The 12,964-nt window shown below is 36.3% G+C and overlaps 1 protein-coding gene across 3 annotated transcripts in view; it reads right to left on the reverse strand.

The window, feature by feature from the left end:
• The window catches only part of LOC121428345, a 32,513-nt gene extending 25,797 nt beyond the window's left edge, over positions 1 to 6,716 (reverse strand). For 2 of the 3 annotated variants that reach the window (XM_041624926.1, XM_041624922.1), the window contains exon 1: positions 6,451 to 6,716. The gene's annotated coding sequence lies outside the window, so the exon portion shown is untranslated. Of the gene's footprint in view, positions 1 to 6,331; positions 6,428 to 6,450 lie in introns of those variants that run through there. The other variant, XM_041624923.1, reaches the window with a different exon arrangement.
• Positions 6,717 to 12,964: the final 6,248 nt, after the last annotated feature.

Consider the following 12,964-nt stretch of genomic DNA (forward strand, 5'->3'; position numbering starts at 1 on the left):
GAAGAAAAAATTGACTGTATCATTATCCAGGTATTTATTGCAATTTTGATTACTTTATAGACGAGGTCCCATAAAATTGAATATTGTAAATATGATTGTTGTGAGTCGCAGTGTCGACCGACCTGGACTGAAAAACAACATTGCCGTCTGCCGATCCTTGCTGGGCAGCCTGGGCTAGCTAGCGCGCTGAGCTGCGGCTCGCTAGCTAGCTCCGATCCGAGGCGTTAATTGCGTAATGCTTTCAATTTCGAGATCAGAGCGGATCCATTTCGTGGTACAAAGTCACAAAAAAAAAACATTTTCTCTACGGAATAAAAGGCGAATTTGCAAATTGTAAGTAAATTCACTCTAGGCTAGGTAGTAGTAGACATATATTTTCCTGATTTGAGCCTGTATAGTGTGGGGATTGCAGAAATAATGTTTTTCATTTTTCAAAGATAAATTGACTTGCGGGTTAAAACCCGACGGGTCAGCGGGTCCCGCATGCAAATTATTGGATTATACGGGACGGTACGGTTCGAGTTTTCACTTGCGGGTTACAACATTAACTGAAGGTGTGAAGAAAGCTCAATTTCCATGTTTTTATGCATGTGTATACTGTTTTATTTTCGATTTTGATAAGTCCATCGTCAGAAGTCCTTATCCAGAAGATATAGTGTCAAGACAAGGTCAGGAAAAGGTCAAAAGGTCAACAAACTTTCATTGCAAGCCAAAATACACGTCTAAAAGCGGTTAGAAGTTTAGAAGTCTTATTTTTCGTGGGTTCTTTATTTTGAGTCTATATCTAAGAAGACATTTTATACATAAAGGAGTCAAATGTGCTTATTTAGGAACAAAAGAGATAAACAGAGATAGCTAGGTGTCGAATACATTCAGTGTGGTATCATTGTATTGCGGGAATACCTTGAATCGACTTGACAAACCCTATGCCCTTAAAATCTTATCATCTTCATGATGTGATAAGTGCAACCAGGGATTTTTTTTATTTAGGAATTCGTTTCAAGTTTAATTCATTTTCAATTTACTAGTCTTTGATATGTAAAGAAGTACTTATTTCATTTTCTTTGTACAGAATATCTTAATTAACAGAAATTATTGTAATGTATTCGAGTATAAGTATAATCAAGACTATAATAATATGTTAACAGAATAAACACATTGATTTATCAGTGCTCCCAGCTCATAAGAAAGATGCCTAACATTAAATTTGAATTATCTTGCGAATAAGATAATGAGGTTAGGATTGAGGATGATAAGTTGGACTCCAATTGCTCCTCAAGTATGATGGTTATATTATTTCTGGCAAAGAGGCAACATCAGGCAGGCATGCTCATTGTAGTTAGTCATGGGTGTCCATTATGCTGATGTGATATATTCTGACCATTACTCGATCTCTGGAGTCAAGAAGGACTACACAATTATGGTGCATGTGCTGTTCTTAGCTTTTTGCATTTTGTAAAGTGAAATTTAAGGATTTCGTGCATACTTTTGGTCAGTTATATTTATTTTTCAGTAAAAATGCAAATCTTCACAATTTCTGGGGGCAGATGCCCCCCCCCCCCCTTCCCGCTGCGGTATGGCCGTGGTTTACTTCATATGTGATTATTCTTTCTAGTAACATCCAGGTAATTCAGCAAGTAGGAAAAAACAAGAACGACAAAAGAACAAAAACAAAATCTGCATCTGGTATTAAGTATAGTTTCATTTTGTATGCTCTGGAAAAAACATACTTGATAAAATATTACAAGCCGTGTTAAAGGCAGCACATAATCAGGAATGTGTAGTCCTTCTAATTGGCTCCAGAGATTGAGTAATGATCAGAATATATCACATCAGCATGATGGACATCCGTGACTGACTACAACGAGCATGCCTGCGCGATGTTGCTCTTTGTCAGAAATAATATTACAGTCACACATTAGAATTATTAAGGAGCAGTTGGAGTCCAACTTATCATATCATTCTCAATCCTTACCTCATCATCTTCTTTGTAAGTTAATCCAAATAAGGCATCTTTCTTTGGAGCTGGGAGCACTGATCAATCGATGTGTCTGTTAATTTCCATGCAGATAAAGCTTGACGAACACAGTTTTAACTGGCACAAACGTACTTCATGGGCAGATTTTTCATTTATGCAGTTAAGTTTGTAGGAATCGGCATTGATTTTAATGATATTCTAATTATCTAATATTCTATGTATTTTTTTCTGTAATTTTATTTTGGGGGCAGGAAAAATTCTGTTTTCTGTAAAATTCTGTGAATTTGAAGCTTAATACTATTTTTAAAATGCAAGGCAACACGGTTGGAAAAAGACATCATAACATCCTATGAACCTCAATAGTGATAAGCATTACAACAACCTCCATAGAAGTTCACAACAACCGCGTAGCCAGGATATCATTTTGGAGGGGGCGGTAAATGCACGCAAAGCGTGCCAACACTTACAGAGCGCGCGAAGCGCGCTCCCTAGGGGGTGAGTGCAGGGAGGGGGAATTTCCCCCTCCCGCGCGAAGCTTTTGATGAAAAGGAGCCGTCTCTCTTGTCTCTAGTACCTATATCATCTCAAATTCAGATGACTACATTGTGATTTTGAACCTTGTTTTCAAAAGTGACTGTGAACACACAAAAAAGGAATACAATGGAGGAAACTAAAATAATAACCCCGCGCGAAGCGCTGAAGCTTAATTTTTTTTGCCATGAAAAGGGTCCAGAGAAAAGGGTATTCTCAAAGATATATTGAATACTTCCCTTAGAAAGATCAGATTTGATTACAAACAATTTAGCGACAGTGCATATCTTTAACTCGCAAAACAGAGGAGAAGAAGTGTATATGCCGGGAAGATATTCCTCCCAGCGCATAGCAATGGAACTCTGAAATTTCAAAGGGTGGACGTTTCATCAAATGCAGATATCTTTGATACCCCATCGGCTCTAATTCAATTGATTTTCTAAGAATTTTCAGCTTCATAACAAGTGTGCAAAAATATATAAAAAGGATGCCTAATTTCTTTTACTCATCCTGAAGCGCTTCATTTTGAATTATAAAAAAACTCAAGTGTCATTCACAATTTCAAACTGAGGGCACAAAACAGGACAGGAGATGAATGTGCAGGGAAAAGACATGAAGTTTAATAGAATTTGATTTTAAAAAATATTGTACTTTTTTATTTGATACGACAAAAATTTTATACCTTCCTCTTTTTAAATTAGGAACCTGTTTGCCCCAAAATTATGGTTGTTTAGTAATGAGCTGAAAAGCGGGAGAAGTTGACTTTATGGAGGCGACAACAGAAATTGATATAAAGATATTACCTGCCCGGAGCCGACCCGACCAGAAGTTGCACGATCAATTTAAAAAAAAAAGATAACTTCATATACTTCGGCCTAACCTTTCTCTAATTCCATGCCCTAATGTATACATTTTAACTTTTACTGGCAAGAAAACACATATAGCCGAGGTGAAAAAACAGGGTTAGAGAAAGGGTGGGTAAACAATGGAGAACTTCAATGTTGTCATTTAACCGTGCCCAGCGTGGAAGCAAAATTCATATATAAATTTAGAGCAAGAGTGAAGGAGTTTCTCTTTTGAGAAAAAAAAAGTATAAAAAGAAAAAAAAAAACAAAGCAACCTTTCTTCCCTTTCCTCCCTTCCCTTTTCCTTTTCTCCTCTCCTTTTTCCCCTTCTTTTTGGGGAAGTTTGGGGGGGGCGACCGCCCCCCCTGGCTACGCGCCTGTAGACCAAAAGCTTTGATCTCTGTTATGTTGGTTGTTTCGCTAAAATCCGTTGGCTCCACTCACCAATTACAGAGACCGAAGTTCTACTCGATCTGTACAGGTACCCAATGGCCATATGTTTATGTATTTAAGTTCGGATCAACCAGAGAAGTGGCCAAGTGGGAGTTGCGCGACAGCCGAAGTCACTGTTTTTCCCCTTTAAAGTTTATTTTTTCCCATTTTGGTGCGTTTCAGGCCAAAACGGAATAATAATCTTTATTTTGGTCCATTTCTTTTATATATTTTTATGAAATAAAGACAAAAATCGATGAGCCCCGTTGGGGGGATTTTGCATTGTTAACCCCCTAATGGTGGCTGCATGATAGCAAGCCGTCTATGTACGAAGAGAAATAAAAACAAATAAAAATGTAAAAAAAAACTCCAGTAGTACATTCATGAATGAATTTTATTTCATTCACTGAAAAGTGAAATAAAATTCATTCATGAATTTAAAAATGATATAAATTTCATTGTGAATACTGGCGAACAACATGAACAATCGCTGGGTGACTCCAATATATTCAGGCTGCATTTATGCGACCTCAACCCAGAATCATGATTTGAATCACAATTTGAATCATGATTCAAAACAGCAACATGAATCACGATCCGACAGAATCAGCGTTTATACGACCATCTTTCTAACGCTGTTTCTCCCTGAATTCGGGCCGATCCAGTGCGCATCACAGTGGGCAGTTTGACCTAGGAAGCATAGGTCAACATTTTCGCGCGTGTTTCTAAATTCACGTCGGCTGCTAGATTTTTGCTGCCGCCGGAGCTAACGCGCGATCGTTTGTGCAAGTGCAACGTTTACTCGGCTTCCGAAATATAAATCTTTTACTTCCAGAATTCCGTGTATTGTACCTCGTATAGTTTTTGTTTACTTGTATTCAATTTCTGTGAATCCCGGGCTGAGGCTGAGCCCAAAGCACAAGCAGAGCCCTGAGTTCGTTGTTAGTCCAAATAGAACTTGAAGACATGAATGATGAAAACAATGAACTATACAAATGACGCTACAGTACAACCCCGGGGGTACAATACACAGAATGATAATTCCTATTAAATGCACGTGACAATTGGCGTATACCGGTACTAGTACACTGGCAGTACTGCTACACGAAAATTAACCTGCATGAAACACAGCGCGCCTTTGAGTCGAACCCGGAAGAAGCACGACACAATGACGTCATAGAATCATGATTCAAATCACGATATCGTTTATACGACCTTTTTCGTTCGTGATTCTACAGAAACTTCTTTCAAAACGCTCCTTTTTCCGTGTTTCATGTTTGTGATTTGAAAGACGTTTATTTCCACTTTCGACTAAACGCAATCGTGATTCTGCAGAATCGTGATTTGAATCATGATTCTAATCATGATTCTAGGCCAATATTGGAGACTGTCTCCAATGTGGGAGATCATCTCCAATATCAGAGACTTTTGTGAAGAATTTGGGTATCCAATTTCAGAGACAGTCTCCAGTTTTGGAGACCAATTTCCTTTGTTTACATTTGCGGCAAAAGGATTACCTTGGCGGCAAATAAAAATGAGATAAGCAGATTCCTCATGAAAAATTACCCCTTTTCAGTAGGCGGTTTCAAACCGCCTCGATCACAAGAATCCCCGTTAAATTACGGGAACTGTTTTCGGCTAAAAAATACCTGTTAATTATTCCTGCATTCACACCGCCCCGAAACACATCCTTCGGGATAAGTTCCCGAAGTTACGAGCATGCGCATTATGGTCTGATAAGCAGGCAAGGCGCGAAATTCAAAATCACTAGCCCAGCAGCCACCCACGCCGCCGCGCCCAACGACACGCTGGGCTAAAAGTTCCCGTAATTTGCTTTCACATCGCCAAAATACCTGCGACCTTGGAAAAATCCTCACGAAAGTTCTCGTAATTACGCCAAGTACCTACTATTTAGCGGGTATTTTCTTTCGGGGAAATTACGCGTAGTTTGCTTTCACATTACCAAAATACCTGGTATTTTCTGATCGGGGTAAATTTCCCGATCAGAGAATACCTGGAACTGGCGAACTTCGAGGCGGTCTGAAACCACCTACTGTCTACTTTTGTTTAAGGATTTTTGTTGTCAATCACACACAAAACAAATGGGCTTCTGACCTCAGTGAGACAAAATTTTGGGTGGAAAAAATCATGCTTTTGTTGGTGTTGTTTCTTTTGTCCTTTTGTAAAACAAGTCTCCAATGTGGGAGATTGTCTCCCCTATTGGAGAGAGTCTCCCATATTGGCCGTGCGCCTCTACTGATAATAGTATTAGTAATTACATTAAATCTAGATCTAGTTAAAGAATTTCTCCCTCCCGATATACCTAGCTATTCAGCCGAAGAGTACTAGTAGTATAAAAGTTAGAACACTTGTAGTACTAGTACTACAACTTAAGTGTTTTAACTTCTAATATTCTAGTCAACAAACTTAATGCACTGCACTGAAAGTGAAACCTTTTTACTTTTTATTACTAGACTAGTAGTACCAGATCAGACTAGGCAGTATGATCAAGACAGTCGGTATGGTAGATCTATCGTATTTATACTTATAGCCGGAGCCCTCAAGTTCAACATCAGAGTTTCAGTTTCCATGCATTCATGATCAGCTGCAATAATGCACTACCCCTGTCCCTGGCCTGGAATGACTGTTACAATAAAGTCTTACCGTCGCGTCATGCCATTTTTGCATTGGCTGGAGCTGGCTTGGGCATACCGTACGCCTTTTTTGTCAAGACAAATGTTTTGTTGCCCGATGCGATGTCGATGATGAGCTCCTTTTCCTTTCTCCCTTTTCACTGACACAAAAAATAATGATGTTGTTTTAATCACTCGTGGATTAGAATACATGCACAGATCTCAATTTGTGTCCGTTGACGAGACAAAATGGAGTTTATGTTGGTTGATATCGTCGCGTTGTACCTGAGCTGCGCGTGCTCGGTATGTGTATCTGATGACGTGTTACTGGTCTCAAGGCAGTCTGTGAAACTGATGTACCGGTATGTCGTTAATTCAAGTTATGAATATCGTCAAAATAAAAGATATGAAACATATTTAATACAAATATACATCTTGATTTTTAAGTCATTACATTTTGGACTGAAATATAGCAAAACAAGTTGATTCTACCATATAACTTTATAATGAAGATTTACATAATTAATGCACCAGCCTGCAAAAAGGCTATTAAAACCGGGGAATCCCATCTTGTGAAAAAAGGGGAATCCCCATGACGTACTTTGTCGCCGTTTGCTGTTATTAATTCCAGGCACTATGGGCACGTTAGCAAACACACTACTCATACCACGCCGAAATTGAAAACTGGTGATCTCCAACTTCATACTCTACCTCAAAACGGCAGGTTTATTGCTTACAGACTAGTTTAAACCTATATGACAAAACAATTCAACAATTATCAAAACAACAACGACAACGTACACCAACAAATACAATAACAATGATAACAATTATATGTGTAATAATAATGGTAATGAGGATGAACATGCTATAATCATGATTTACATTTCCATCAAACTTCCATGTATTTTTGTTATCATACACTACGGGCAAAAGTGACCTATATATCATATTATTTCATTTTTTTTTTTTACTTTCAGCAAAATTAATCCATTCTTGAGCAAATCCCCTTAAATACATCATAAATCTAGTTATTGTAAATTAGGAAATTCAGATACAAAGGTGGAAGAAATGACCAACCCAAACTGATTGAAAACAAGTATTCTAAAAAAAAAAAGATAAGGTATTTGTTAAAGTGAAACAATAGCAATCTTTTAATTGAATATGCATGTGTTCTTTAATTTCATCTGAAAATGAATTCAAACTTGGAAAACGAACAATTTAATGCATAAATTTAGCAAAATTAAGTATAAACACTTTCAGACAGCATAATACTGGTATTTCTCCAACATCTTTCCTCATTTATTATCATTCGGTTAGTCTCTGGTCAGTGGATAAATTTCCTGTGGATATCCCCAGAGCAATGTCTGTATAATCATTACAATTAAAGGGGAAGTTTACCCTGACAATAGTTTTGTTTTAATAAAATCAGGAAAATTAGAGAAAAATATTGGTAAAGGTTTGATGAAAATCTATAAAAAAAATGGATAGTTATGATTTTGTTCTTTATATGTGATTTATATGTATTGTGTTCATACACACATTTTATTCTTCATCAATCCATCCTCTCATTATCATGCTATAACTCATGCCTCATTATTACAACTACTGTTAACTTCTCCATTCACAAGCACTCTTTCATGTCTCCACCCCCAGACCAGTTGTGTAAATATTAATAATAATAACAATTTTATATACCGCAAATTCGCAAACTCCCTCTAAGCGGTTAAGAGAAAGGAAATATGAAGTATAAAGGAAATAGGACTCTCGAAATACTTTGCACAACAAAATGTATCAAAACTAATATTACAAATTTACAACTTTTTCTCACCAGATCATGAATAAAGAAATACCATCAAATGGGCCAATAACCATATGATATGATCAATTTAAGATTTAAAAAGATGAGATTTAAGCATGACTTTAAGGCCCATATTCTGAAGTCGGGTTTAAGTTAAACTAAGGTTTAAAGTTGTAGTTTAAGTATGGGAAGCCAAAAGTATTAAATTTAGGTTGTATGTTTCTTATGTTTACTGTGCTCTTTCCTGATTCATCGATGGTGAAGCCAATAATCTTTTCATACTTCCTAGACAACTATGAATGATTTGAGAGCCAAATGAGCTGAAGTATGATATCTCTACTGTTAGTGATTTATGTAATAATTGGCTCGCCATACTTAAACCACAACTTTAAACCTGAGTTTAAGTTAAACCCGACTTCAGAATACGGGCCTTAATGTATTAACACAGTTAGCATTGCAAATTTGTAGGGGGAGATTGTTCCAAAGAAATGAAGCTGCATAAGAGAAAGAACGCTGACCATTGTTTGTAAGAAGTATGAGATCGAGAAAGAAGAGATTGACCATACATGCTGTATTACCCCCACCATGAACAACCCCTTGTAACTATGTAGAGAGTATGATATATTATAGTTTAGTATAGATTATAAAGGCTGTTGTGAATGTGATTCCTAGCCAAGCAGACAAGCCTAGTTATTGAGTGGAGATCGAGACCGAGTATGACTTCAAGTGTGCATTAGAGTCAGAATAGACATACACAAAAACATGCAAGCAGCTCTTTGATATATAATGTTCTATAAATCCAATCAATTCAAATTTTTAATGGAAAATGATGAATAAACATATTTTTCTCATAGAAAGGGGTATGGAATATTGGGTTTCCTGGGGGGCATTTCATCAATAATTTCGTTCGACAAGTTGTCAGATCTGACAACTTTCCTGGATTCTGATTGGTTGTGCAGCACTGTTACTATAGTAACCGTCGGATAAAACAGAACTTGTCAGACAAAACGTCTGACAAGTCTTTTCATGAAACGCTCCCCTGATATATCCACCATGCAAATAAAGTCACTTTCAACATTTTTTTAGAAAATGTCTTTTGGGAATTAATGTCATGCGGACAAAATGGAGAAGCTACTCGTTTGTGATGTCAAAAAATGAAGAAAAAAGAAATCCAGTAATATTTTCTCCATTGTTTTATTTTTCCATTAAAACCAATTAATCATCAGTGTAAACATCCCCTTAAGAGAAGGAGGGGAGGATATTGCCATTAAGAGAAAAGGCTGTTTAAAGTCTCTTTATCTTTTAGTGGTACACAAACACCCCAACAACAACCCCACCCCCCCCCCCAAAAAAAAAAAAGTCTGTATTTTCTTTTATTTATTTTTCCAACACAACTTCATACAAAGTTCTGGGTCCCGCGAGACAAAGGTTAGCCTTTAATCGTATGTTTGATTTTACGATTGATTGTACATTGTAGTCAATGCAATCAGCCGTTAAACATGAAAATGTTCTACACTCTAAAAAATTGAATGTTAAATCAACATTTTGAAAGGTTGGAGGAGTGACAAAATTTTCTAAATGTTGCACTAAATGTTTACCACTTTAAATGGTTCTACCCAACACTTAAAATGTTGAATTTAGCTTTATACAAAGTTGGATGTAACATTTGTAAAAGGTTGTCACTCCTCCAACCTTTCAAATGTTGATTTAACATTCAATTTTTTAGAGTGTATGATCAATGGTAAGCTTTGTGTTATGGGCCCCAGATGTCCATTGCAACAAGAGAGCATTTACTGAAAAGAATAATACACTCACACAGCCTGTCTTCATTTTCAATATGTGCAAGATTGATCAATTTAATTGCTATTATTTAATTGTGTGTGTCTTCACTAACTTTCTCACTTTACTTTCAATCAGTTTTAAAAGATGATTAATTCCTGAAGTCAGAAATTTATTTTTGTTTTAGGAGAACAAAAAGAATCTTGTCTGATATAACTCATTATTTCTCTAGACTCACTGTCACTATTAGTAATAGTGCAATAAAGATAAAGAGAGAGACCATATAGCAATACTTTAATCCAAACAAGTGTACATACTTCAGAAGAGCCTGTATATCAAACACAACACATCCTAGATGACTGAGACAAAACAAAATCAGTCTTCATAATCAAATCTGTAAATCAATAAGCGCTTAATTTAATTAAAAACACATCAAGTTTTATTTTGCAATATTATTTTAATGAAATGTTTTGTCAAATCAATAAAGAATAAAATCATTTTTCTTGAGGTGGATGGGGTGGAAATGTTAGCACTACCTGGTACTGTTGTGTACACGAAAGTGTGAAGAGATTGAAACAACAAAACAATGCCCCATATCCAGAATGATTCATCCACCTTTGTTTTGAAACTAAACATGTACATCGCAATAATTACTTAACTTTCCTTTTTACAACAAAAAACAAAACAAGGAAGTAGTTCAACGGAACGACCAATGTTCATCCAACCACCTGTTCATCTGTATGTTGTCTGATTTTGTACCCCCAATCTGTTAGCATTTGTCAGATATGCTGCAACTTAATATTCATAATGTTCAATACTATGTATGATTTTATTTACTTTCAATAATTTATTTCCTTGTATTATGATAAGAAGTACTAGTAATTTAATCAATTTTTTTAATATCATTTCATGTTTGTATTTGAGTATTATTCTGTTATTGTAAATTGTACACGTTTTTATTCAGCCTTTGGCTGCGAGGCATGTTTTAATAAACCATTATTGAATTGAATTGAACAAAGATTAAACTTGTTTACAGACTTGAAGCGTTACATTGTTCATTTCAAACAAACACGAATTTCTGTGATGCATGACATACTTCAAATCTGAAAATGTACAAAATCGTATGAACATCCTCATAAAAATCATAATGACACCACTATGATTTCATCATGATGTCATAATGCAATGATAGTGATTTCATTATGATGTAATAATGAAGTCATATTGTTTTCATTGTGGTGTACCATGTTTGACTCAATCATATAAAGGTAAGATGATAGTTTATTTCAATATGTTGCAGTTTCTCATGACATCACATTACACCATAAAGATTTAATTATGACATCATTAATCCATGCATGAGTTTGTCTGCTCAGCTCAGGACAATATTGTTTTGCTCAATTTCCTTTGCTTTAATCCACCGATGCTTGTAGTACAATGCCTGTTCATCAATCACTGGTTAAAAACATTTCCCTCTCTCTATGTCTATAGGCACGAGTCACATGAAGTGACATCTATGATTATAAACTAGGCATAGTTGTTGATTTAATTTTTGCACCATTTTTTCTAACTTTATAGTCTTACCCTTTGGGGTTCACCTTGTGACTAAAAAGGTCTCCAGCCAATGTGCCTGGTGTGCAAAGGGGATGCACCAGAGAGGGGGGGGGGGGGGGGGGGTTGTTGGCAAGATTGACCTAAAAAGATGCCATCCTTGCAGCAATTAAATAGCAGGGTCAATAAGAAGGGGACATCATTTTATTTCAATTGAATAACATAGGTAATATGGAATTCTTCATTTTTTTCTTTCCTTTAAATTATTTAAAACATCATAGGGGTTCTTCTCTCCTGTCATATCTGGAAAGACCTTGGGCCTGTTTCATAAATCTTGTTATATAGTAGCAAATTTACAGTAACAGTTAATAGCTACTGAATTCCTTCAATCTAATTGGCTGATGGTAAATTTGCTATAAAAACTGTTCATTTATTATGATGACAAGTCTTTATGAAACAGGACTTCACTTCAGTCTTGAGAACCACTTGAAGCACGATGAGCAGTTAAGTAGACAGGAGTGAGATTAATTCATCATCATTCAGGCTAATGAAGTAATAGTTTTGTTTTAATGCAGCTTGCATTATTAGGGGGACTGTGGAGCCGTGATATGTGCAAACGCCGGGATATGTGCAAACAACGGTATATGTGCAAAATTTCGCCGGGATTTGTGCAAACAACGGAGTTTGTGCAAACGCCACGCCGGGAAATGTGCAAATCTGTCAAAATTTATCAACGGCATCTGTGCAAACGTGACGACGGGATATGTGCAAATGAACAATTTTCACGGGAAAAGTGCAAACCTCCGGGATATGTGCAAATCACTGCATTTATCCATATAAAAGCTATTTCTAATGAAATGTTTCATAAAATTACTGTTAAAAATGAGAAACATGCCTGCATAAGTGAGAAGCTATACAGTGAAATCGGCAATGAAAAGCTATTCAGAGAGGCAGGGGGGGGGGAACTGTTGCACCCACAAATGTAATAACGCCCACAAATGTAATAACACTTTACCCACAAATGTAATAATTTTTGATCGCCCACAAATGTAATAATGACTTTACCCACAAATGTTATAAATTTGAAGGGCTTTTTGGCAAATCCGTTCTTAACGAAAATCCTATAGTAATGCGTTCATATAGCACACACAAGTGCAAAGTCTCTTTTCCTGACCCGGTTATTTAACAAATTATAATATAAATCCAAAGTCTTTATTCCAGACCCGGTTGTTTCAAAAATAATAATACAAGTCCAAAGTCTTTTTTCCAGACCCGGATGTTTCAAAAATTATAATATATGTCCAAAGTCTTTTTTCCAGACCCGGTTGTTTAAAAGATTATGATATATGTCCAAAGTCTTTTTTCCAGACCCGGTTGTTTCAAAAATTCTAATATAAGTCCAAAGTCTTTTTTC

This window comes from Lytechinus variegatus, chromosome 15, assembly GCF_018143015.1.
Source record: "Lytechinus variegatus isolate NC3 chromosome 15, Lvar_3.0, whole genome shotgun sequence".
NCBI classification, from domain to species: Eukaryota; Metazoa; Echinodermata; class Echinoidea; order Temnopleuroida; family Toxopneustidae; genus Lytechinus; species Lytechinus variegatus.